This window comes from Trachypithecus francoisi, unplaced genomic scaffold (genome assembly GCF_009764315.1).
Source record: "Trachypithecus francoisi isolate TF-2019V2 unplaced genomic scaffold, Tfra_2.0 Lachesis_group5, whole genome shotgun sequence".
Classification (NCBI taxonomy): domain Eukaryota; kingdom Metazoa; phylum Chordata; class Mammalia; order Primates; family Cercopithecidae; genus Trachypithecus; species Trachypithecus francoisi.
Genome location: NW_022681470.1, coordinates 14878373 through 14905660, shown reverse-complemented (window position 1 = coordinate 14905660; position 27288 = coordinate 14878373). Strand labels below are relative to the sequence as shown.

At 43.0% G+C, this 27288-nt stretch overlaps 1 protein-coding gene across 1 annotated transcript in view; it reads left to right on the top strand.

The window, feature by feature from the left end:
- The window catches only part of KCNK1 (potassium two pore domain channel subfamily K member 1), a 53437-nt gene that overhangs the window by 8768 nt on the left and 17381 nt on the right, over nucleotides 1–27288 (top strand). The window lies entirely within an intron of this gene.

Sequence of the window (27288 nt, the reverse complement as noted above, 5' to 3'; positions counted from 1 at the left end):
CAAATCTGTGAAATACTAAGGTGCTGAAGTTCTCCACTGACTGTGTCATGCCCAGGTGGCTTATTCATGGCAGGAGATAAAGGTTGTCCCTTTATTGGAAAGCAGGCAATTTTGGGGTGTTTTATTGTCTCCCATGATCCTTCTATCTCCTAGACTCAGTTTGTACTCCGACTTTGTTTCTTCTGCATAGATCCCTTATTTTTTGTCCTATCCTCAAAGTTCATGGTCCACTCTCTGTCAGCAGCATACTGCAAGGTGATGACCCCGATCTGAGGCTGAATGGAGGAAGAGAGAGAATGAGGAGTTGGAGGTGTAGTTTGTGCACCTGCAAGGACTCTGGGATTATCTCCCTGAACTTGAATCAGACCAGAAGGGCTTATCTGTGACTTTCTACTGGTGTCATGCTTGCCTTCTTCAATTTATGAAACAGTTGATTGTTATGTTGATGAGATTAATTGGCTTAGGTTATACATTGACAGTGTTTTTAATTTCCTACCATCTGCTTGATCCCAAATCAGAGTCTAGCTTTTTGCATTGGCTCCTCTGACTGGGATTGACATATTTTGTGAAATAAAAGCCTTCCTGCTGCTGCCTCTGAGACTCAGGTGTTAGTACCCATGGAAGGGCTTTTAGACAGAAAGCTCCCAGGGGACTCAGAGAGAGTTGGTGAAGTCATGGCTGGTGCATTCAGAGGACAGAAAGTCAGGCACAGAGTGTTAAATACAACATGTTCTCACTCATGTGGAAGCTAAAAAAAAGTTAATCTCAAACAGTTTTTCTAATGTACTAACTTCTGGGATTATCTTTTCAAAAAGAAACAATGGAAGATAACAAAAACAAATGGAAATGGTTAGCGAGAAAAAAAAAAAAGGTTGGCTTTATAGAAGTAAAAAATAAACCGAGCATACTAGCATCTGGGAAGGGTACAGAGAGAGGGGATGGGGAGAGATTTGTTACAGGATACAAAACTACAGCAAGATAGGCAGAATAAGTTCTGGTTGTCTATACCACTGTAGAATGACTACAGTTAACAGTAATATATGGTTTCAAGTCGCTAAAAGGAAGATATTAAATGTTCCCAACACAAAGAAATGATAAACATTTGAGATGATGGATATGGTAATTACCGTGATCTGATCACTGTATATTATATGTATTGAGGTATCACTGTGTAAAATTATTATGTGTCAGTTTTAAAAAGAAGAAAGAAACCTTTTGTTTTTTGTTATTGAGATGGAGTCTCACTCTGTCACCCAGGCTGGAGTGCACTGGCGTAATCTCAGCTCATTGCAACCTCCACCTCCCGGGTTCCAGCAATTCTCCTGCCTCAGCCTCCTGAGTAGCTGGGACCACAGGTGCATGCCTCCAAGCCTGGCTAACTTTTGTATTTTTAGTAGGGACAGGGTTTTGCCATGTTGGCCACGCTGGTCTTGAACTCCTGACCTCAAGTGATCCACCTCAGCCTCCCAAAGTGCTGGGTTTACAGGTGTGAGCCACCGCCCCTGCCAAAACAGTTTTCTTTCAAAAACAGAAAGTAAACCTAAAACTATTCAAATAACAAAATGTAACAAAAGCAGGTAGAATGTTTCTAAGGGATTTAGAGAGAGTAAAACATGTTAGTTTTCATATCTCTGAGTATGATCAATAGAGTTGGAGTTGGAGGCTCCAGTTGTTATGGTCATCCCTTGTTATGTGGGGGTTTCTGCGACCTGAGTTAAGCTATTTACTCAAGTTGATGCCCCAGTCCCCTATTCACTCTGCTTCACTGAAGCGTCTTGGGGCTTATTCAGTCACCGGTTTCATCATTTCATCATTTCATCTGAATAGAGTCTGAAGAGTCTTTAGTGGAAGTATGCACTGAGAAGGGAGGTGGCAGAAGTGCCCTATCCCAGCAAAGTGTGCTCCCCAGGGCGTGCTGAGCCAGGCACACACAGGACTTGGGGCTACTGAGAAGCAGGTTCTTTTCAGGTTCTGTTGTCCCAGACCCCTTCCCGCTCTTTCTCCACAGCACTTAGCTTTCTATCTGTTGGTTCCCATAACATCTGTCTTCACCTGGCCTTACCTGGCACCTAGTTACCATAGCACCTGTCTTGGCCTCACTTGGCATCCCTAGCAGTCAACAGGTGCTCAGAAGGAGCATCTTAAGGCACATTTCTTCATACGTCTGAATCTGTGTCCTTTTTTGAAAAATGAAGAAAGTTCTCAAGATGTTACTTCTATTCGAGAGACCTTAGATATAACTTTATTCTTAGATGAGGAAACAGACCTGCATTGCCAAATGGGTTCTGAAGCTATCCATATAAAAGCAGTGATATCTGAGGGGCCTCATGTGTACTCAGTGCACCACAAAAGGCCCTAAGTGATCTAAAGAGAAGAGAGGCATTCATTCTTCAGTGAGTGTTTGTGGAGCACTTGGGTTGACCAGGTACTACTACAGGCACTTAGGGATATGGCATGGAACAAAAAGAAAAATCACTTTTGCCCTCCTGGATGTGTCAGTCTGCGTCGGGGTGGGAGATACAATTGTAGGGGCCAAAAGTTTTCCTTCACCCTCTGAAGGTTCACTGAAAATCAACTGATAAAAGGCAGATTAATAGGAGAAAAGGCATATACAGTTGCTTGATTATAGTTTATGTGACATGGGAGCCTTCAGAATGAAGACCTAAAAATACAGGGGAAACCATTCACTTTTATGCTTAAGTTCAACAAAGGATAAACAGGTGTGTAAAAAATGTGATTGGACCAAAAGGGAATGATCTCATTCTTACAAGACTGAGGGGGGAAGCCCAGCAAGGCCTATCTAGAATCTTCTCGGTCTCTCTGAGCATGTGTTCCTTCCTTCTGGGTGTGGGGCAGCACCCTCTCTGGAATGAGGGTTCTTATGACCTACAGTCAAACAAGGTAGGTCATATAATTTCATTGGCCAGTTTTACATAGAAAGGTGGAGGAAAAGTTAGAGAGGAGTATTTTTTGGTTTTATGGCTGGCTTTGGGGAAAACGGTTCTGGTTTCTAGGATCCACCCTGGGGAAGAGGTATTCCAGATTTTATGGCTAGCCTCGGGGAAGGATGAGGGGTGAGAGAGAGGAGGGCAGGAGAAGATCAGAGAAAAACTTTTGCTTCTGGGACCTTCATTTTGGGTTATCATTTTCTGAGCTCCAGCATGAACAAGGAGATAACTAAGGGAAATGCACAGGATGTTAGGTGGTGATAGGTGCTCGGGAGCAACACAGCAGAGCAAAGGAGATGGGGAGTGTGTGATTAGTCTATGGTGAAGGGGGCGGAGTCCAGGATTGCAGTCTTCCATAAAGTTGTCCGTGAAGGCCTTACCGAGAAGATGGCACTTACATAAAGAGTTAGAGGAGGCGGGGAGTGCATTATGCAGTTTTCTGGGAAGCTGTGTTCCAGAACAAAGGCTCCTGTTGGAGGTGCAGCTGGAAAGTGACTGTGGCTGGAGCTGAGTGAGAGGGGAGTGATGAGGTCAGGAAGAAGGGGAGGGGGCAGATGTTGTAGGATGTCCCAGGCCACTACAAAGCATCTGGCTTTTATGTGAGCTAGGGGAAAAGCACCGGGAGATTTTGAGCAAAGAGTTGACACAATCTGACTGACTCTTCCAGTGTGTTCACTCTGGATGGTGTAGGAGGGCAAGACTGAGGCTGAGACCTAAAAGGAGGCTCTTCCGATGACCCAGGGGGTCATTGGAGCACCGATGCCTATTGGTGGCTGAGAAAAGTGGTAATGAGAAGTGGTCAGATTCTGGATTCATATTGTTGGCCAAACCATCTGGCTTTGCTGATAGATTGGATGTGAGGGGTAAAAAAAGAAGAGTGAAGAATGACCCCAGGGTTTCTGGCCTGAGCCTCTGGCAATGTGGTTCTTCTTTATAGACCAAAGGAAGGCCATGGAAGGAGAAGGTGCTGGATAAAGAATTTGGAGCAGGGTCCGGAACCTGCTGAACTTGAGATCCCTTTTGGGTGTCCAGGAGGATCTATGTACACGAGGCACACAGTAAACCCTAATGGGGCATGATGAGGGCCACATTTGGAGTGTAGGTGACAGTGCCTTCTGTTGGTACAGCATACCATGGTGTCATGCTGGATCACACACATCGATTAACTCACTGCAGAGGCTGAAGAAGGCTTTTGGGGGTGATATCTGATTTTGACCTTGAAGGATAAATAGAATATCAGTAAGTAGAAAAGAAAGAAGAAGTCATTCAGATTGAGAATGTGAATTCCCCGGGCTGATCTGCCATTTAATGATTACATTTAACAACAGTATTAAATACTTCCAGGCTAAGAAAGAGTACCTAAACTGTAATATTGTTTTCTAATTTAATATTACAAAAGGTTGTTTGGGAAACTGAAAAAAAAAAGCCCCAAAAAGAAGTATGTGCTTCATATTTTCTTAAAATTAACAGTATGATATTTAGTATTTGATATAATAGTTTAATAAAAATTATATTTTATATAATTCAAAGAATAAATAAATATCACTTTTAAGGAGTAGCTAATATTAAATAAAGGCACCAAAAAATGAATCTAGGTGGTTTCTGTTTTTAGGAAGTAAGTAAGTAAAACATGATTTTTTTTTTCCGCAAACAATCTAAACATTTTAGGAGTATGTCAGGTTCAAATAAACACATTGATGATTTTTACAGTTTGTAATGATGGGAAGATTTTCGTGTGACTCTCAGAAAAACACCTGAGTGATTTACATTTTATTGCATTGTTGCTTTACTCTTTGAAATGATCCCATGAGTATAATAGGGCTGGCTCCTCGCTCATTATTGGTCATCTAAACATCTTCTTTTTTTCCCCTCAAATACTGTATTTTTTATGAAGTCACAGCTTGTAAATAACAAGAAGAAAAATAAGGTGTTTTAAACTAGAATTGAAAGGTTGAAACATGGTAGTAACTAACATTCTTCAAATGTTTGAACACGGGTTACCAAGGCACTGAATTATTTAAAGACCATGGTTAGATGGATTAAGTTAATTAAAGAACCTGGAGAGCCTGTTCCGCAGCTGCCTACGTGTCAGACTGACTCAGAAATTCTGACTCAGAAATTCTGAGTAGCAAAGCGCCCACGTCGCTACCTACCTGCCACCCAGTGCTCTGACACGAGCCATCTCAGAAAAACAGTCTGTCGCCCACGGGCCAGTTCCAGCAGATGCACCTCGCAGTGGGAGGGTGGGCGGGTGCGGATGAGCTGAGCCGTTTCGCACCCCCAGACAGCAGGGAAGAGCGCTGTTGTGTGGATCCACAATCTGTCATCCACTGCTACTCCCATCTCACCCTCCCCTCCACCGCAGAGCAGCTGATGTTTGAAAATCCAACCAACCCAGATGGAAGAAAGAAAAAAACCTAAAATTCTAAGAAAGTTGGGGAGCACAAAAAAGCAAATTTCTGTTAGTAGTTGATGGGACATGACCTAAAGCAATATTTGCTGTTTCGGCAACTCTGGTGGAACACCTGTTATTTGTCATCTTAATGAGGCTAAAAAGACATGTTTGGCACCTGAACTTGCCTGTCTAGATTTTCTCTTTCGCTTCACTCAGAACTATGTTTTGTGCGTTGACTTGTGTTAGTCATCTATACTCGGATGTCTGGGCTACGTTGCATTGACCCAGTGACGGTGGAGTGTGTGTGTCCTTGGAATTTGTTCTGTCTGTCTTCAGTGTCCCAGTCTCTACACAAACCCAGCTAAAGGCAGTGCCATTTCACAGGAGCATTTCCTCATAACCATCACTGGCTTGGGGAATGGAGCTGGCAAATCAAATTGTCATCAGTGATATCAGACTGAATTAATACTATTGAAAAGTCCAACCCTCGAAGATGAAACAGTAGGTATTGGAGAATCCAAAAGAGGGAAGGGTGGAAGGAGGGCCAGGGTCGAGAAACTACCCATCAGGTACTATGTTCACTATTTGAGTGGTGAGTTCATGAGAAGCCCAAACCTCACCATAATGCAACATACCCAAGTAACACACCTGCACACGTACCCCCGAACCTAAAGTACAAAAGAATTTTAAAAATTTAAAAAGTTGGCTAGATATGGTGGTTCATGCCTGTAATCCCAGCACTTTGGGAGGCCAAGGCGGGCAGATCACTTGAGCTCAGGAGTTAGAGACCAGTCTAGCCAACAGGGTGAAACCCCCATCTCTACTAAAATTCAAAAATTAGCTAGGCGTGATGGTGGGTGTCTGTAATCCCAGCTACTCGGGAGGCTGAGGCAGAGAATCGCTTGAATTTGGGAGGCAGAGTTTGCAATGAGCTGAGATTGCACCATTGCACTCCAGCCTGGGCAACAGAGCAAGACTCTGTCTCAAAAAATAATAATAATAAATTTTAAAAGCCCAAACTAATGTAGTGAAAAGTGAGAATCATGAATTATTTTTAGGGAAAATGTTTATGTTCAGAGATACTAAATGACCTTACATAGACTGAAGTGAATGTGTGGACTGGAAGTGTGAAAGCATTGAACTGGGGATTGGTGGGCTGGGTTCTCTTCAGACAAAAATTCATTGTGAATTTCTGTAGATTTCAGTTGCTTCATCTATACAATGAAAAGGCTAAGTAAGACCCCCCTTCTAGCTCTAACATTTTATGATCCTAGGTCTTTGGAGTATTTACTGAGTACATCCCAACATGTGGGGATGCATTAAAAAAATACTGTAAAGGGATAATCACTGAAATAAAAAAGCCCACAGCCAGCTGGGGAGACTCGACTGAAATGTGAAAGTCTCAGAAAGCTGCATAGGGTGTAGAGACCTAACTGTTGAATTGTATGGGACCCCTGGTAACATCTGTGGGACTTTTACATGGAGATGGCTGATGTGGTCAGGGAAGCTTTATGGAGGAGGTACATTGAGATAAACAGGCAGCATGGGTAAGCTTAGGTAGAGTGGTGCCGGGGAAGAGGGCTGTTAAGGAAAGGGACATATGCTCAACACACGCATCCAGAAGTGGAACACAGCCTCGCCTTAGAGAGACCGTGAGGGTGGCAGCCTCTCAGAGCCGAAGCTCCCTGCTGGCACACAGCAGCGGCTGACAGGCACTGAAGGTGGAGGTGAGACGTGGGAAGCAGATCTGGCACTTGAGTCGGTAGAAAATGGGGAGCCACTGTAGGCTCCTGGTCCTGCACCATGATAAATAGCCTGTCCTGCAGCCTGGCTTAAAACAGGGAAAGCTGGAGTTAGGCAAGAGTGCCGAGCTTTCTCAATCATTCAAACACAAGCACGGAAGAAGAGATAGCACTGACCAGAGGATCACCAGGGTGTGTTGCTCCGTAGTCGCAGGGATGAAGGAAAGCCATGGGCAGAGCTTGTCATGGACAGCTCCTAGGTGGACAGAAATGGAAACTCATTGGTCCTGGGGCATGGCGGGAAGAGGGAGATGGGCCCTGGATGGCCGCACCAAGAATTTCACAACCCAAACCCGACTAGAAAGCCTGGGTGAGTAGCAAAGTTGTTGCTGTATGTAGGACTGTAAGTTTTTTCTGGGTGTGTATGTGGCAGGGGATATAGAAGGGAACAACCCCAGTTCTGTGTCTCTTCACCTCCCGACACCTGTGTGGGCCGGCCCAACCCCAGACATTGGGTGTTCTTCTGAGAGGTGGGCAATGGGAGCTGGTTCTACCATCTGAATTCTTATGGATTCAGCCATAAAACGATGAGTAAGCTCTCAAGGGTAGAGTACCTGTAGGATGCTGCTTGTAATTACCATGTCAGCTAGTTACAAATGGGTACTTCTAAATAGTTTTAAAAGCATTTGAGTAGTCACTCCAATCGTGTTTATACAGTTAGTTGGCTTTAAATAAATTATTTTGTTCAGAGCAAAACCCCAACTTCAGTTCAGTTCCTAAGTCACTGAGTTGTAACTTAACTAAACTTTAGTTTACTCTCATCTTTAAAAGAAATAGGCATTCTTTGCATTTTGTACAATTCTTTGCATTTTGCACAATTCTTTGCATTTTGCACAATTCTTTGCATTTTGCAATTGTTCAAGGTAACTTCTTAGTACATTGGCCTTGGATTAAGGATGCCTGACTTCTCTTTAATCTCTTAATGTTTTTGTTTTTGCTCTAGGGCACCTAATATTACAAGTCCATTCTTGACAAGGAAGTTGGGATGATGGAACTACTGTAAGAAAACTCAGAAATGCTCAGAAATGCAGACCTTTGATTCCGTTTTCTTCCTCATCAGATAGGATTTTTTTTTTTGACTACACACAGAATCACACTTGCAAAGTCTTCTTCTCCTTCTTGTTACTTTATTTAGAAGCTGTGGACTCCAGAAGTAGGTCCCATATTGAACCTACATGTGTGCAGGTGATTCTTTTAGCCAAAGCACTTCCACACTCACGCCCAAGTCTGGAGATACACAAGTCTGTGGAAACGTTTGAAAAGCAAAGCCAGGTTGATGAGACTTTCAATCTCTTAATAACCTGTCATCTAACCTCTGAGGGTCCACTCTGATACATGTCAGTGCCAGAAATGCTCCCTCTCCAGGTCACGTCGGTCAGGTGCATTCTCAGAGCAGTGAGAGCACCGTAGAAACTTGATACATAGCTCATTTGCAGCAAAAGAGAGAGGTAGATATTAGCAGTTCCAAAAGAGCTACTTAAAACAATTATAGTAGGTTGAATATGAGCCCTATAATAATGTCACCCTTACTTCTGTTCTTACATGTTCTGACAAGGAAAAGACCATGCCTCACCTCTGGCTCTCAAAATTGTGCATCATCCACGGTCTATTTTATTTATACCTGTGGGTAATTGGTAACTCAAATAGGTGTGATAGTGACCGATTATTATTGTGTTTCCCTTTGCCACCAGGTGCAGGGTTCTGACAACATCAGGATATGCCCATGAAAGGTTGTCACTCACTGAACCCCTAATTTCTGTTTAACTTTTGGGGAAGAATGAGAATCACTGCCCTGAGACACAGAGTTTAATTAGGCCTGCTTCTTTATGTTTCTCTTTCATGATAGGATTTTAAGCTCAACGGTTATCAGCTCAAAAGCAAAAAATGTTCATTCTCGTTTGTGCCCTGGTATCTTGAAGAATGTGCAGTAGGTGAGCTCGCCGTTAATCTAACTGAATTTCTCCCTGCTTGTAGACATGATGGTTTTGAAAGCAGCCTTCTAAGAGTGCACTAAAGTTACCCTCACTCATCATCTCTACTCTGCAAGTCTAAAAAGGTGGCGTGTGTCAGGGTACACAGTAAGACAATTAATTTATTTTCAAGTGTTTCCATTCTCCACTCATTTGCTCATCTGTGCAGTGAGGCTGAGCTAGAATTTAGCTATGTGTTCCTAAAGAAATGTGCTCACTCTTTTCACACATTAGCCTTGTTCCTATGTAACGCTGGATCTCATTACATGCTGATAAATTCTGCTTTTTTTCTAAGCAAGTAATTCTCCTTTTCCTATTAAATGCAGAGGTAGGGGGAGGTGTTTCATCCAGAAATGTCCCTGACTGAGACTGACTTCTAGGTTGGTCCTCTTTGTCTCGATCAGAGGGAACCACTGCATTAGGCTCGACAGAGGTCTCACAGTTCAACCTGGCTGTAGCCCTGAAAGTCCGTTGGACAGCAGTTGCCCAAGATGCCATGACAAAATTTACCCATCCTGTTCCCTGTTCCACATGCGTGCTGCTGTGCTTATTGGAACAGGAAAACATGGCGTTGTCTTCTGCTAAGTGGGAATAGGACATTTGGCTAAAAAGCTTCTTAGCATGGGCTAATATGTGCTCTGTCCACTCAGCTCAGGGAAGTCTCTCATTTTATTCCCACAGGCTGCTGCTTAAGTTAATGATTTCTTTGATGACAGGTTCTGCATGAATTCACTTTAACATCGTTGCCCTGTTTTCTACTCTTTTTTTCTCCCTAAAACTATGAGCTCTAATTTGAAGCTAATAAGTTTTGGCATGTAAGCAACCCAATTACTGGATAGAGCGGGAGAATATTTTATTAGTAATTTTGACCAGATAGGATGGTAAGGTCAATTAATGAACTAATGAACCTCAAGGTTCATTTTTTCACAACCCTACCAGTACTGGATTTCTTTCTTTGTTTTTTTCACAAGCTGCCAACAGTTCTTGTCAGGATTCAGTGTAGATGCTGCTGCTGGCTGTGCTGGCGGTGGTTTCACCTCTGTTGTGTGGGCTTCACAGGGGGCTCTGGTTCAGTGATTCCAGTAATTGCTACTACTTGGTGACCACATAGTGTGTGCCGCACACTGGATGTGGCTTCTTTGTCCTTCCCTTCGTTGGTGCTTCTGCTGTCCACTCACTGGTCTTAGAGGTCCTGGCTGTTCTTCCTGAGGATCGTGGGTTTGTGCCTCTTTTCAGAAGGAGCCCAGTGTGCAACTTCCTGACTGGCAACTCTTGCTTTCTTTGTCCTCCCATTGTTCTCCCTCATCAGGTTCATTAGCAGTTCAGCTCTCAGGACTTAGTTTTTTGGGGCATCCCATCTCTTAGGCAGTCTTTTCATGTAAAGACATTTGGAAGGAGAGCATCCTTTCTATTCTCAGAAATGTTTTGAAACCTGTTTTCTCAGTGTCTTGTGTCTGCCTGCAGCTCCAGACCAGATCTTCCTCCTTGGCCTTTTACAAAGATGAGGTTCATTTTTGTTGACTTGGGTTTGCTTCTGTCTGCCATTTCAATGATAACTGTGTTGATTTTTAGTGAGCGAATCGTATGAAAATAGCAACAAGAGCCTAGAGAGACATGGGTGGAGAAGAGGAGGTTACAAGCAATACTGGTTTCTTTTGTGACCCTGAGAAATCTATCCCATACTAGATGGATTTGCCATTTGCCTTCTTCTGACAGGTATGAAATTGTCAGAGTATGTAAAAAAAAAAAAAAAAAAAGAACAAAGAACACACCACATTTTTAGAAGCTCCATTAGAGTATGTATTACAGGGTTCTTCTGCAGAGCATTTTCATGTAGGTTAGCATGTTAGAATAAGGTAGATTAACATAATGTTCTTGGAAATGTTGATAGCCCAATGAACTTAATGTTTGTTTTTCTGAAGGATTCAAGGAATATTCTGGAATCTGAGAATATGTGATTTCATTACATTTCTAAACCACCAATTTTGTAAGGTGAAATTTGAAGTCCTGTTGTCAAATAGGCCTATCTCTCTAGAAAAATAAAGTTGTGGTACTAATATGTCTAAAATCTTGATTAATGCCCTGTAAAATACTAAATTTATGTAGTGTTTAGGGACACTCTGAAAAGGACACAAGCTTTGGTATTACAGTTTCCAATGTCTAAAATTCCATGCTTTGTTTCATTTTAGGAGGGATAGTTTTTGGTTGTTGTTTGGGGTTGGAGGAGAAGATTTTAAAGGAAGAGATACAAACAGCACATGATTTAAGAAGAAAACATTATGCCTCATTAATGGTAGATTAGCCTTTAGTATAAGGAGGGAGTGAAATTAACATAGTCACACATCCACAACATAGCAGTAGTTTATTTATTCATTTATTAATAGCTGGGTACAAAAAATTATGAAGACATGTGCTTGGCAATGGCTACGATGAGAAGGGGACTATGAGAAATAGACACACACATAATAAGTATATTTACATTTGGGGTCAGGCACGGTGGCTCACGCTTGTAATCCCAGCACTTTGGGAGGCCGAGGCGGGTGGATCACAAGGTCAGGAGTTTGAGACCAGCCTGGCCAATACAGTGAAACCCTGTGCCTACTAAGAACACAAAAATTAACTGGGTGTGGTGGTGGGTGCCTGTAATCCCAGCTACTTGGGAGGCTGAGGCAGGAGAATTGCTTGAACCCAGGAAGTGGAGGTTGAAGTGAGCCAAGATCTCACCACTGCACTCCAGCCTGGGCAACAGAGCTACTCTGTCTCCAAAAAAAAAATTACATTTTGGTATAGCTTTTCAGGTTCTTAAACTGCTCTCACAAACATCACTTCTCTTGGTAGTTAAAGCGTTTATGTGTGGACAACAGGGCAGACACTAATGATCCCTGCTTCACAGATGTGAAATCTGAGGCCAGATAATGCATTAATAAATGACCGTGTAATGTGCGGCAGTTGGAAGTGGCAGTACAGGTACTCAAACCCAAGTGCTCAGACAGTCCCGGAGGGCGGCTGTTGGAGAGCGTCAGCGAGGCTGAGGGCAGAGTTTTTTTCTAAGCAGGGCTCATGGGACTGTTATGCCCACCAGATGCCCCGCAACAGTGACTGTAGCTTTATTAAGTGCTCTGGTTATTCTTTAGTAATAAGGGTCGCTAGGGAAACTTCTGTTGCTAATGATCATGTACTTACACTTCCTTAGAATCACTTAATGAAAAGCTGAAGGAAAAGCAAGATCATCTCTTGGGAGCAGACAGAAGCCTGATTAAGTTTTTCAATTGGCCAGTATGTCCTGCTGAGGCATATGAGTATAAAGTGGTCATTACGTCCAGACAGAACACTTCATCAAAGAAATAATTGTTTCTTTTCAAAGTTAAATTGATATATATTATAACCCTCACTTGTACTCAAGTCTTCTTCTACTCCTTGGCCCAACTCCAAAAGAAAGAAGAGTGTTTACTTATAAATAGTTCTCTAATCCCACCTATGGTCTGCTTAGGCCAATTCTTTAAGATAGAATTCTCCTAATAGCTAAAACAGGTAAATATCCAAGTGGTTTTTTTTTTTTTTTTAATTTTAGAAACTACTTTAAGATTCTGTTAAAAGCAATTTGTGAATGGAAAAATTATCATCTTTTTCATATAAATGTTTTATGTATATACTTGGTTGGATGGAGAATATCCCTTGAGGGTATAGTCACCCCAGAACAGCACAATAAATAATGATATTTAACTAGAAAATAAAAGCCATATTTAGTGTTTATTCAGGTCACACATATATTTTGAGTTCCACTCTGAGTGTGTCTCTGCTAGGCTTAAAATATGATAATCAACAGCAGACAATCTTTGTCTAAAGGCAGCTTGGAATCTGCCTCCAAGACCATTACATTTTTGTTGTTTTTCATGCTTTTGAATTGTTGAATAAAAGTGGAAGCTTTAAGCCAGTAGGACAGCACAACTATATATGTTTTTTATTTGAAATTGTAATACTTCTTTACATATGATTTAGTTAATAACATGTTAATAAGTCATAAGCCAATAATGTGTTTTCTTTTTTTTTGCAAACTAAGGTGTGAATTTGTTTTTGCCAAATTAACTTTATTCAATCATTTGTTCATCCATTTATTCATACTTGGGCAAAATATTTTGGGGGCACCTACTGTGTGCCAGGCAGGTTTTTAGATGCTGAGGAATGTCAGGGAACAACATAGACTAAAATTCCTGCTGTATAATATCTATTCCAGAAGGCAGGAATGACCATAATATAAATACATAAAGCATAAAATATTTTACATAAAATAAGTGTTAAGAGCAAATAAAGCAGTGAAAGGTGATACAAGGTTTACATCGAAGAGAACGTTGATATTTTACATACAGTGTCTTGGGTAGGCTTCTCTGAGTAGGCGACCTGAAGTTGGTGAGTAAGCCAGCTCTATGCATAATAGGGAAAGACCATTCAGGCCGTGGCAGCAGCCACGTGCAAAGGCCCTGAGCCAGGAGTATACCTAGTATGGAGCTAAGACGCCAGTGTGGCTGGAGCTGAATAAACAGTGGGGAGTCGTAGCAGATGAGGTTACAGAAGTAGTGAAGTCAGATCATATAGGACCTTATGGGCCCTGATAGGGACGTTAGATTTTGTTGTAAGCCAGTGAAGTTGAAGCGAGTAAACATGATATCCTTGTTTTCTTAGGGTTGCTGTGGCTGCTGTTTTTGGGAGGCTGGGGCCTATCAGGGAGACCAGCTGGGAAGCTGTTACTGTAATCCTCAGAGAGATCTCGGCAGCTTGGGCTACAGCAGGAGAGTGAGATTTGGTGGATTCTGCATGTCATCTAATGGTAGAGCTAGTCAGATTCGCTGGTGGATTGGAAATGAGGGAAAGAGAGAGAACAAGAGATAAGTGAGGCTGCAGGGTTTTGGCTTGAGCAACAGTGAGATGAAGGTGCCACTGACTGAGAGGAGCTAAACCCCAGTAGAAGCAAGTTGGGAGGTAGTGAAAAAAATCCAGGCGCTCAGCTGCGGACGTGTTAAGTTTAGATGTCCGTGTGATGGCCAAGTGCAGATACAGAAGAAGTAGTTGAGTGTGTGGGTCTGGGCTCCCTCACTTAGACATCTGAATAGAGAGGAATCGGATCAGAAGACTTGGGGATGGTTAGTGATGTCATAGGAAAAACAGGTGATTGCAGTGTCTTGGAGGTCAAGGGATCACGAGAGAGGTGGGAGGAACTGAAGGCAACAGGGGGATCATGGTTTCTACATGTTGTCCTGCAAAGGGGCACAGGAGAATGGGCAGTAGGTGGTAGGGAAGTGGAGGATCAAGAGATGGTGTTTAAGATGGTGAGATGGGGCCAGGCACGGTGGCTAACGCCTGTAATCCCAGCACTTTGGGAAGCCAAGGAGGGAGGATCATGAGGTCAGGAGATTGAGACCATCCTGACTAACATAGTAAAACCCTGTCTGTACTAAAAACACAAAAAATTGGCCGTGCATGGTGCCAGGCCCTGTAGTCCTAGCTACTCGGGAGGCTGAGGCAGGAGAATGGCGTGAACCCGGGGGGCGGAGCTTGCAGTGAGCCGAGGTCGCGCCACTGCACTCCAGCCTGGGCGACAGAGCGAGACTCCATCTCAAAAACAAACAGACAAAAAAGGTGGTGAGATGGAAGAGCAGTAATGGTCATGGAAAGAAGGCAGGCTCACTGGGCTGTGTTTTTGAGCAGGTGAATGGGGCTAAGACCCCATACCCAGGAAGAGGGCTGGCATCAGAAACAGGAGAAGATTGAGGTCATTTTTATGGATGGGAGATGTGCTGGTGGATTTTTATAAGAGTTCATGTCAGTTGGCATCCATTTCTTCAGTAAGGTGAGAATGTAAGGAAAATTAGTAACACAGGACTTTAAAAACTCACCAATATACATACCAGTTTTTCTGCCTGTCTCTCAGTTTTCACCGTCCTTTCTCTCAAGCTAGACTCTCAGCTCTTTCAAATTAAAATTTTTTATTTAGCAGTGCAAGTTTATCTTTTCTTAAAGACAGAATTACCAGCCTTTTGATGGAAGCTTTTATGGCTCTGGTGTCTTCCCAAGGACGTGACCAGTGATAAGGTTTTCATCTGTGTAAAACCTACAAATTGGAATTCTGCTTTCTGGTGCAATGGAATGTTAGAATGTAATGTCGTTTTGAGAACCTCAGGGTTGAGAGCAAACCCAATTCAATCATTCGACGAGCAAGAAACTCGTTTTACATTTGAAATAGTTCTATTCCCTGGGCTAAATAGAGTCAATATTTAAAACCCTTAAGACCAGTGATTCTCAATGGGTTGTGGAGGGAGAGGGATAGACAGCTTGAAGACTTAGTGTTATATTTAATATTTAATATTTATCATACAATTTACAGAAATGAATGCTTGACAATGTCCTGGGCTACGGAAAAATGGGAAAAAATGCAGGATTATCCTCTCCTGCTTCTGGTATATTTATTTTTGTTATGTTGTTTATCCAAAGGGAGCATTGATTATAACGTTAGTGAAAAACTGGTGTGGATATTCACCTTTGTTAGCTTATATGTCCTAAGTGGTTAAAAACAAAGCCAAATAAGTGTCTGATGTGAGATCCTTAAAACTGGGAGGCCCGGGGAGCTCCTTCTTCCCCTGACTCCAGTATTCCTTCCCTGGACAGTGAGCCCACCTGATGCTCTTTCCTGAGGTCCCACAAAGAAGGGCCTGATGGTTTTATCAGGAAAAAAAAGTTTTTAAATCTTAAATGTAAAAATAATTAAATTAATTAAAAATTAAAAATGGCTCTTTTCCTTGTTTCTCTTATTTTTTGATAACCAATACCTAAAAAAGAAAAAAAAAATGCAATTGTCAACTCAAGAAATGAGGGTTTTGCAGAAGGGAGAATGTTTTTCTTCCCCAGGCCTGATTGGACTGGAGCACTGCAGAGTAAACTCTGCTCTGCAGCAGCTTTGTGAAGCAAAGTGCTGACCGATTTTGTAGGCTGCAGAGCAGTGATGGCCACGGTGACACCAGCCTCAGGGCCTCCCCTTGAGCTCCCCGGGCTGTCCTTTTGGGGCTGAGTGGCCATATTGCACAGGTGCAGGGCTGTGGGGAGCCAACCGAGGACCCACAGCATGTGATGAACACTCCAGCTTTGCATCCATGGATGGGCTCAATGACTAAGTGAGGCCATCCATGTGCAGGAAAATGTTTTATGCCAGAGAGTAGTATTTTTGGAAAGGGAGGAACTCATGTGATTCTACTGAGCAGCTTGTTCTTCCTACGTTTGGCTCTGTGGGGTAGTGTGTATGTCTGGAAGTGGCAGATACATGTTTCCCGCCACCTCGGGGTAAATGTCCACAAAACAAATAACACTCACTGTTTGGGAAAATTAAAAAATAAGCCTAGGGATGATTAGGTTCCTCTGATCCAAGTCTTTGGAAGTCTTCTCTCCACATTTGTGCACCCATGTGAGGGTTTGCCCTTGCTGATGGGCTCCAGTCCTAATGCACCCAAAGAACAGATGGCTATACAGGGCTTGAGTTTTTCGCTCATATGATCCTGAATCAGGACAAAGTCCAAAGGAAGGGCTAACTGGACCTCACACGGTGCTTGCTGTCCTTTTTCTTATATAGCATATTTTCAACCACTCTTTTGGCCCCTAATATCCTGTTTTGCATTTTTAAATGTTCTTTGCTTTTTGATTCCACAAGTATATTTTTCATAAGACAAGAGCATGGATCTAGTCCTGTGTTTCTTTGAAGAATCTGCAACATTTCACATTGTTTGATAAATTGTAGATATGTCTTAGAAATGTGAATATCAGAACCAAAGTGTATTCCTGTGTATTTTGATTAGAGATGAGAAGGTTGACTTTCTGACTTTTATGTTGCCTAGTTGAATCCATTTTTCCCATAAGCAATCCCTTCTTTTTCACTTCTAAGCGTCCTTCTCATTTATTTGGCAAGAGTGTTTAAAGTAGAAGAATCCTAACGTATGGCAAAGCATTGAACATTCTTTCTGTATTGGTATCAAATACTTGATTCTCTTTTTCGTTAATATCATAAGAGAGAGAGTCGATGCTTCTTAAGCTGTTCAATTACAAACAACAACAACAACAACAAAAAAAACCCCACACAACTGTGAGGCAATTGGTCATCTCATGAACGTGGCATTGTGGTTTGCATGTTTGCATAGTTTTGGTTTTGTACTCCTGGGATTTATCTGGAGAGCTCCTTCCTGCAGCTCGCCTGAATGCTGGTTCCTTCTTACACATGAGCCAGGTTCAGAACACACCTGGTGGGACTCCTGTGTGGGACTCTTCCCCTGCCTGTTTCCTGCTCTGGGCAGTTGGTGGTCTGGGGCATTGGGACGAATAGAAAAGAAGTTGAGGAGGAAAGGCATTGTTACTATTACTTCAATCTTCTCATTTTTCAAATGAGGATTCACAAAGGGGACTCTAAGCTTTCTCTCCGAAGAGAGATCCGAGCTAAGATTTCTTTTCTCCAACTGAGAAAGACTGGAATCCCACCAGGTGTGTGGGAAGCTGCAGGGAGAAAACCAAATAATCCTGGTTTGAAGAGTTAAATGTTCTTGGTAACATTTGAATAAATTGGAAACATATTCCTCTGAGAATTTTTTATTTTTTATTTGCACCATAGATAGTTTCTAAAAGGCGTGGAAACACTTGTAAGAAATAATCAATTATGTAGTGTTGGTGTCAGTGTGGACTTAACTGCTGAGACTGACTTTTTGCCAGGTGGGCAGGTGAAGTAATAAAGAAATAATTGGAATTCTTATTGCTGAACTCTAAAGGACTCTCAGGAAACCTCACCTTGCTTTTGACCTACTGATTAGCTTGAATTCAGCAGACTCATTATATTCTAATTTTATCTCCATTGAAAGATAAAACAGACTTGGAAGTAATTAATTATAGTTAGATATTAAAGACCAAGTGAATTGACTTCAAAAGTCATTTTCATGTGAACTGATTTCCCTGTGATGGAACTTTGGTAACATTTTACATGTGTATTTTTAATCTCTTAAGTGAGTACTGTAAATTGCTCCAAAAGAAGTGGTTTTCTGGGATAGTGTAGAGAGTGAGGGTCAGGTCTGGCTCTTGTGCTATGGTTCTGCTTTTCTCTCTGTCTTTTGTTTTTTTTTGAGACAGGGTCTCATTGTGTCGTCAGGCTGGAGTGCAGTGGCTCAGTCTCAGCTCACTGCAACCTCCACCTCCCGGGTTCAAGTGATTCTTAGGCCTCAGCCTCCCATGTAGCTAAGATTAAAGCCTTGTGTCACCACACCTGGCTAATTTTTGTGTTTTTAGCAGAGATGGGGTTTTGCCGTGTTGGCCAGGCCGCTCTTGAACTCCTGACCTCAGGTGATCCACCTACCTCGGCCTCCCAGAGTGCTGGGATTATAGGAGTGAGCCATAAGGTCTCCGGCCAACTGGCTCTACTTTTCTCATAGGTGACGCATGAGGGTGTTGGTCTAAATTGGCATCTCTTTTAAAAATCTAGTGAGTTTATTCTGAGATGATAAGTTTCATCAGCAAATAAATGGAAGCACAGACAAGCCGGAAGACTTTCTATGTAGGACACTCGGTAGTTGCTTAGAGCATGGCTCTCACCAGGTGTTTTCACTCTACTTTCTGCCTGTCGGAGGGCTGAGTCACGATGAAGAATCCTCAGCCAGAGCACACCACCTCCTGATTAAAATGCTCCTTTCCGCTGTATTTTGAGTCCTCTCAAGTTTCATAGGCTTCTACAAGCTTGCTCCACGCAGAGCCCTGTGTCAGGGTTTCAGGGTTAGAGAGACAAAGAGGCTCAGTAAGCAAGCAGCTCGTATCTTAGAGAAACATCTAAACGGATGGTTGTAATACACGTGATGTACCGATTAAGATTGCTTGCAGCTGCAGTAAACAAAAATCCCAATTTATAATGGCTTAAATTTGTAGGAGGGACACGTAAATGTTCTCCCGCTGTAAGGTCTGGAAGTAAGCAGATGGGGTGTTATGTCCCCACTTAACACGGCAGGGTCCCGTTAGCACTTCCTGGCTTGCCATTCCTTCCTCCTGTGCTGGTGTCAGGGGGGAAATGGAATTTCTCCTCAACCCTCGTAAGTTCATAAGTAGTTGAGACAGATCCCTGTAACAAAAGATAGATTAACAAGAGAAAAACAAACAAGTTTATTAACACAAGCAGTGCCTGTCTCATGAGAGAAACCTCATGAATGGTAACTCAAAGCAGTGGCTTAGATAGCATCTTCAACAAAGAACAATACATTCAAGGCAAGTGACAAGACAAAAGAAAAGGACTTTGAGTGTCTAGGGGAGCAGCTTGGGCAGAAGACAAACAAATGGCAGGGCAGATAAAGATTAGTTAATAAAACTTGTCGATATCAATTCTTCTGGTGTCATCTCAGGTTTGAGGAGGGTCAAAGCTGTCTTCAGTAGTTAGCCTTTGGTGGAGAGGTGGGCAGGATACCTTGTGTGTTTGTCAGTCATCTGTCTCCCGCTTTTAGGCAAACAGAGGGAGGGCAGAGAGCTCCCCTGCATCTTCTTCATTGTCTTCAGCTCAGCAATTTTTCCTGCTTTGGGGGCATCATGTTCTGGTCTTTCACTCTAGCTTTGACCTCATGCTAGTCACTCTACCTCATGACATGCCTGCTTAGCTGCAGATGTGTTGTTTGTGATAAAGGTAAGAAGGAACAAAGATTCCCCCAAACCAGCTTCCCTCCAGGTTTCCACTTTGATCTCATTAGCCAGAGCTCTGTCATGTGGTCACTGCAAGCTTCTGGAGAGGTGAGAAAAGGAACTGTGTAACTTTCCTCTGCTCCATGGTAGGGACAGACACGGGACAAGGGCACGTGAGCGGAGACTGGCCCTGAGAGGCTTGAAGACAGGTCAGAGAGATGAAAGGGAGCAGCATGTGCAAAATCATGCAAGTGTGAAAGGGCAGGAGATGTTCTGAGACCACGTCCTGGTTCTCTCATGCAGGTGCAGGCAAGCAGTAAGGCTGGACAGATGGGCGGGGCTTATTTTTGAGGGACACCAAGAGGACCTGCAGGATCTGCCCTGTAGCCTGTGGCCATGGGAAGTGATGGTGTGGGAGATGGACACGGTAGAACAACCCAAACTAAGACACAACAGTGGTAATAGAGAAAAAGCAATGAATTTGGGAAATCATTCCAAAGTCAGTGGCTCTTGGTGCCATTTTTTTTTTTCTTTTGAGACAGAGTCTCACTCTGTCACCCAGGCTGGAGTGCAGTGGCATGATCTCGGCTCACTGCACCCACTGCCTCCTGGGTGTGAACAATTCTACTTCAGCCTCCTGAGAAGCCGGGACTACAGGCATTCACCACTGCACCAGGCTAACATTTTTTTTTTTTTTTTTTTTTTTGTATTTTTAGTAGACATGGGGTTTCACCATGGTGGCCAGGCTGGTCTCGAACTTTTGACCTCAGGTGATCCACCTGCCTTGGCCTCCCAAAGTGCTGGTATTACAGGTGTGAGCTGCCGTGCCCAGCCTCTTGGTGCCATTTTAATGTCAGTGGTGAGGAAGGAGGAGTCAGGGAAATAGAGCTGATCTCTGAGCCACAGCAGGTTTGAGGGGAGCTTGCTAGTTCAGTCATAGATATGTGGTATTATAGGTGGCTATGGCACATCCTTAGGTGGTTAGGAATAGAGGATTGGATTTGGTGAGATAAGTGGGGACTTAGACTATACATAAGGGACTTTGAGCAGAGAATGGGGAGGCTGTGGGTACTGGCTGAAATAAAATGGCCAGTGGGCATGTTCCGGGTGAGCAGCTGGTCCACTCACTACACACTCACTGGAATCCAGGTCTATGTGTGAGCTCATGGTTTTGCATTTTCTTCCAAAATAAAACATTTTCTGTGTTGAGCTTCTATTGTGAGTGCAGCACTTTCCCTATGGTCAGTTCTCTTTAAACATTGTACCTCCTCCCAGGCAGTGCTTCTCTTTATCTTATCCTCAGACTGTTTCCTGTTGTTACCTGTTTACAGAAGTTAGAAGAAGAGAGATGGAGACTTGGACCTCATAAATGGGTGTGGACTTGGCAGGAGGAGCCAAAACTGCTTCACTTCTCCTTACTTAGCACATGAATGTGGTTGGGTTGGATTCACTTATACCACTGCTAGCAGCATCTCCAGACAGGGCAACATTTAAATTCACCTAATTCCTGTCCACCCCTCTACCTGACCCCAAACCCAGCCTCCTGGTCATAGTCAACAAATAATATTTAGAATATGAAAACAAAAACAAAAACGGTATAACAAGGCAAAAATTACCTAGGGTGCCACAATTCTGAGACAACTGTTGCAGTTCACATTTCTTTGCAATAAAACTGCCACCTATTTCAGGGGGGTTCATGATGCTTCTTAAACAGACCACTTACTGTCCTGGTCCATTTGAGGTTGCTATAAGAGAATACCACTGGGTTATTTATAAAGAACAGAAATTTATTTCTCAAAGTTCCGGAGGCTGGGAAGTCCAAGATCAAGGCACTAGCCTCTGATGAAGGCCTTCTTCCTACATCCTCACATGGCAGAAGAGAAGAGTGCTAGAATAAACCCACTCCCACAAGCCCTTTTTATAGCAGCTTTAACCTATTAATGAGGGAAGAGCCCTCATGGCTTACACACCACCCAGAAGGCCCCACCTCCCGACACTGTTGCACTGGGGATTCCGTTTCCAGCACATGGATTGTGGGGGACACGGTCAGACTATAGTACCTACTAATTCATATATTCAACAAATATTTGAAGCACATACTTCTGACTAAGCAGCTGTTAGCACTTAGGCATACAATGATAAACAAGACAAACAAGTTCCCTGTCCCCATTTTAGTTGGGAAGGCAATCGGTACATAATTCAATTAGATAGGAGTGGGTGCTACAACAAATTGAAACAGGATTCTGAGCTTGAGCGTGACTGGGGAGGGAGTGAGGCTATTTTAGGAAGGGTGACGAGAAAGCCTTCTCTTGGGACAGTGATACTGGTCTGAGGTCTGAGTGAAGAGAAGGTGCCAGTCTTGTGAGACTGAGTGCAGAAGGCATCAAACCAGGGGAACAGTGAGTGCAAAGGCCCTGAGCTAGGATCTCAAGCTTTTTGAAGAGTAGGCAGAAGGCCCTTCTATCCAGAGGGATGTGGTAAGAGGAACAATGGTAAGACATTTGGTCAGAGAGGTCGTCAGGGGCCAGATCTTCTAGAATTCTGTAAACCATTTCAAGAAATAAAAGATTACATTCTATTTCCAATATTTGCAATGGGAGATCATTGAAGGATTTTAATTTAAGAAGTAGGCTGGGTGCAGTGGCTCATGTCTGTAATCCCAGCACTTTGGGAGGCCAAGGCGGGTGGATCACAAGGTCAGGAGATCAAGACCATCCTGGCCAACATGGTGAAACCCTGTCTCTACTAAAAATACAAAAAAATTAGCCCGGTGCGGTGGCGGGCGCCTGTAGTCCCAAGCACTGTTGTTAAGTCTTTAGTTATTGTCAGAGACCACTTTAATAACATCTGTTAGTTGGAGGAAGGTCTCTTGAAGGACTTGGGGAATATTAAAATGTGTGCAGAGAACAGAGGGGAGCACATAGGTTATTTGTAACTAGTATAGCTAGGAAGAGTGTGGCTAATATGAAAGGGTGTACCTATTATGGAGATAACTCCATTGGTTTTTTCTTTCCACAGCAATAGAAGAGTTTGCCTTCATGGTACTTCATGTGTGCAGCATCTGTACTAAATGTTTCACATGGATTGTTTAATTTAATCCTCATAACACCTGCATGAGATAGGAAACAGTCTTCACATTTGGCAGATGAGGAAACTAAGGCATCGCATTTTTCAGGGAAACATAGCTAATGAGAAGCAGAACCAGGATTCAAATTTAGCAAATGTGATTCCTCAACATGTTCCCCTAAATAAAGTCTTTCAAACAATAGAAAACAAAACAAAACAAAACAAAAAACTGTTGACTTTATTTCAAGAATGTCTTCCTCCAAAAGGTATGGAGATCCCCTCCAAGGCAAAATGGACACAATATTTTTCCTCCCAGGGGCACCAGAAGCCTTAGCAAGTGGCTGTTCTGAGTTCCTGTGAATGAAGGGAATGAAGGAGTAGAGGTTTGCTTTGATTCTACAGAGCATCTAGAGTTCCTGCATCCCTTTATATAATATGAGAATTTAGGACTACTTTGCTTTCTAGTCTCAGTTAAGCTTTGGGACCAAGCAGGAGCTGTATTGATTATCTGAAGGTTTGGAGTGTGGAAATTCAGCATCAAGTAAATGGTGTGTCTTCTTGTCATCCAGAATTTTCCCCATTACCTTTGCAGTCTGTCTTCCACTGGGCAAAGTGCCCAACTGTTCTCGAAGGAAAAGAAATCTAAATCCTGAGTTGCCTGCACAGCATCTACGCCCTGGGGAAAAATGCCTACAGCACGAATTTAAAAACCTCATTCTAAAAGTGCATTACTGAAAAGGCTTTACAGTATAATAACTTTTAAACCTAAGGGTAGTGATGGCTGCAGGATAATTATGTCAAACCTGAAGGCAAACCCAGAGGAGGTGGCATGTGAAAGAAATACCGCTTTGGTTAATAGATTTGCAACCTCATTTAAAATATTGAGGCTTTAGGAAAAACTGGATGTATCCTCTCTGTTAGCTTCTTTATCTTATCTTCACTGTGTTGTCCTGTTGTTAACATTTCTAAGAAATGGTAAAGAAAGTGAGAGGGGAAAATATCAAAAAGAAAGAAAAAGTGACACAGTAGAATGTAATATATGATTCTCCCTTTGCTATTCTGTTTTATGAAATAATCAAGGTCAGCTTTCTAACTGTCTCTTCAAATGTCCCAGGTAGAAAGGTGGGTCTATGTTTGATAGACACACAGATGGAAGCAGGGCGTGTGCAGTGTGCTGACTCCTACACAGAAGTGGACGTAGGTGCTGTCAAGGGTATGGCAGCAGCACTGGTGTGAGAACACCAGGGCACGTTGATGACACTGCCTCATCTCTGACAGGCTGCTATCTCCTACAAGACATTTATGTGGATTACATTCACCATGAGGATGTATAAACCCTCTTATTCTTATTCTCATCGAACTGGGAACAGGAAGGGATGACCTGGACATTTCACCTAAATGAGGCCAAAGGTGAACAAAAGTGATAAGGCAACAAAGGTAGCCTTTACCTGAGAGTAACCCCAAGGCAAAGGCCACCATGAGTTAAAAGTGAACAGGGCCAAGCAACAATCAGGCTCAGATCCAGGAAGGATTGGAGAAGTGTTCTGAAGCTGTGGCCTAGCTCTCACTGAAGGCCACTGAATCATGGGGACTGAGACCTGTTTTTCCTGGGAGCTCCTGCTTGGGTGGGTTAGATCTACGGTTGTTGTCTTAGGTCCCTTCTATCTCAGAGTAACGCTTTATTCTGGAAACATCCAGGGATTTCTTTCTCCAGCTTTTATTTTCTACATTGGTCATCACCCCTCTTTGGTTTTTCCTCATTCTTCCTTACCACTATCCCTGAGGCCAGACATAAAAGATTGATAAACCCATGGTTCAAATCCTGCCCCCATCACACACTTGCTTTCAGATCTTTGGAAAACTATTTAATCCCTTAGTCTCTTTATTTGTAAAATAGGGATATGCATGCTTATCTGAAAGAGCTGATGTGAAGATTAAAGGAGGTTGTACCTTTGAAGCATAACATACCAAATGCTTTACTTTCATTTTCTCACTGGAATGCTCTTCACAGGTCTGGGGTGAGGGGGAACAAGAGTTAACAAGTAACAAACATGGGGTGATTTAAAGGTTTCAGGAGCTCATGCTATTCGTACCGTAACTCTCCATAGACCACATTCCCTGACTTTTTCTTAAATGCTTTCAAGCACGTCTCCCCGTAACTATCCAGTACACTGAATGCTTCCTGGTTTGGTTACTAGAACAAGCTCCTCTGGGTTGGGTTGGGACTGTTTCTAGGCCATGCTGGTGGACGTTCTTTGGCAGAACTTGGCTCTGGTCACACACTCCTTCTGTATTATCTTTTTTATTCTGATGCTTTGACATCTTGGGCTTTGCTGACCCTGAAGGAACTGCCCTTCCCAGGGCTGGCCAGTTTCTAAGGATAGTAAAGGACTCACCTGTGAGCATGCCTTTCCTGTGCAAACTGAACACTCTGGAGCCCCATCCCCAGCCACCTTCTTTATAAGGCTTTCACATTCTGAGCCACTAGTGCTCTGCCTCAGTCACCCCGGAGCCTGGTACCAGACAACGGGGACAACTCCTATATTCTGAAGCTTGCTGAAATGATTCAACTAGCCAACCCCAAACCTGCTTATGCTGCTTCACCCATTTATTCCTGCAGAAACCAGAGTAAAGTTCCCCCCTTGATTCCTTTGTGTCCTGACCAACTGATGTTTCCCTAGGTGCCCCCACAGCATGGCATGGCATGGCATGCACCACTTTTGAAACCTGAACAAGCTATCTTTTCCATTGCAAATATCCCCTGGTCTGTTGGCCTCACTATACCCGAATAATAATAAAACTTACATTTCAAAACACCTTCCCTGACTGATGGTTAATTGTTGTGTCAACTTGACTGCGCTACAGGATGCCCAGATAGCTGGTAAAACTTTACCTCCAGGTACATTTGTGAGCGTGTTTCTGGAAGAGATTAGCATTTGAATCAGTAGACTGAGTAGAGAAGATCCATCCTCACTAACGTGGAGAGCTGTTGTCTAATTCATGAAGGGCCTGAATAGAACAAAAAGGGAGAGAAAGGGCTATTTGTCCTTTTTTGAGTTGAGACATCTCTCTTCTCGTGACCTTGAACTGGGAGTTATGACCTTGGCCTCTATGGTCCTCAGGCCTTCAGACTTGGGCAGAATGACACCACCAGCTTTCCTGGTTCTTCTGCTTGCAGAGGGCATGCCAGGGGACTTGCTGGCTTCCATAATTGGATAAGCCAATTCCCATAATAAATCTCTTCTTATGTATCTCTCTCTATATATATCCTATTGCTTCTGTTTCTCCAGAGAGTCCTGACAAATATAAAGATTGGCACCAAGAAGTGGGAGTGCTTCTAACAAATACCAAAAAATGTGGAAGTGGCCTTGGAAATGGGTAATAGGTAGAAACGGGAAGGAGTTTGGAGGTGCACACTAGAGAAAGCCTACATTGCTGTGAATTGACCTTTAAAGGTGATTCTGGTGAAGGCTCAGACAGAAAAGAGGAGAGCTGTAAAGAAAGCCTTAATCCTCTTAGAAAATACCTAAGTGATCGTGAACAGAACGTTGACAGAAATATGGGTAATAAAGGCCAGTCTGATGAGGTCTCAGAGGGAAATGAGGACCATGTTATTAGACAATGGAGAAAAGGCCATCAGGGGTTGGGGCAAGGGAAGGGAGAGCATCAGAACAAATACCAAATGCATGCAGGGCTTAAAACCTAGATGATGGGTTGATAGATGCAGCAAACCACCATGGCACATTGTATACCTGTGTAACAAACCTGCACATTCAGCACATGTATCCCAGAACTTAAAGTAAAAGAAAAAAATGTTTTTTTTAAAGTGTCAGAGAACTTGGCTGAATTGTGCCTGTATTCTAGTGTTTTGCAGAAGGTGAAGTGGTGAACACTGAAGTTATACATTTGGATAAGGAAATTTCTAAGCAAAGTGTGAAAGTTGTGGCTTGGCTTCTCTTGACAGCTTACATTAAAATGTGAAAAGAGAGAAAAGATTTAAGGACAGAATTGTTAATCAAAGGGAAGCAGCACTTAAAGATGTGGAAAAATCTCACCCCAGCCGTATTATAAAGAATGAGATATCGGGCACAGTGGTTCATGCCTGTAGTCCTAACTATTAGAGAAGCTGAGGCAGGAGGATCCCTTAAACCCAGGAGTTTGAGACTTGTCTGAGTAACATAGTGAGAGTCCATCTCTTAAAAAATAAATAAGTAAATGAGAAGGCACATTGGGAAAGGACACCAAGGGTGCGACCAAATGACCATCTGACAAGGGGATTAGTCAACCAAGTGGAACCTATTGCTCAAGGTGATTCAGAAGTAATTGGGGCTGCCACCTCCATCACAGCTCCAATGTGCAGAAGCTTGTGCAGGCAAGCGTGGGACCTCCACAGACAGCCCTTACTAGAGCAACATCCAGGATAGCCGCGTGGT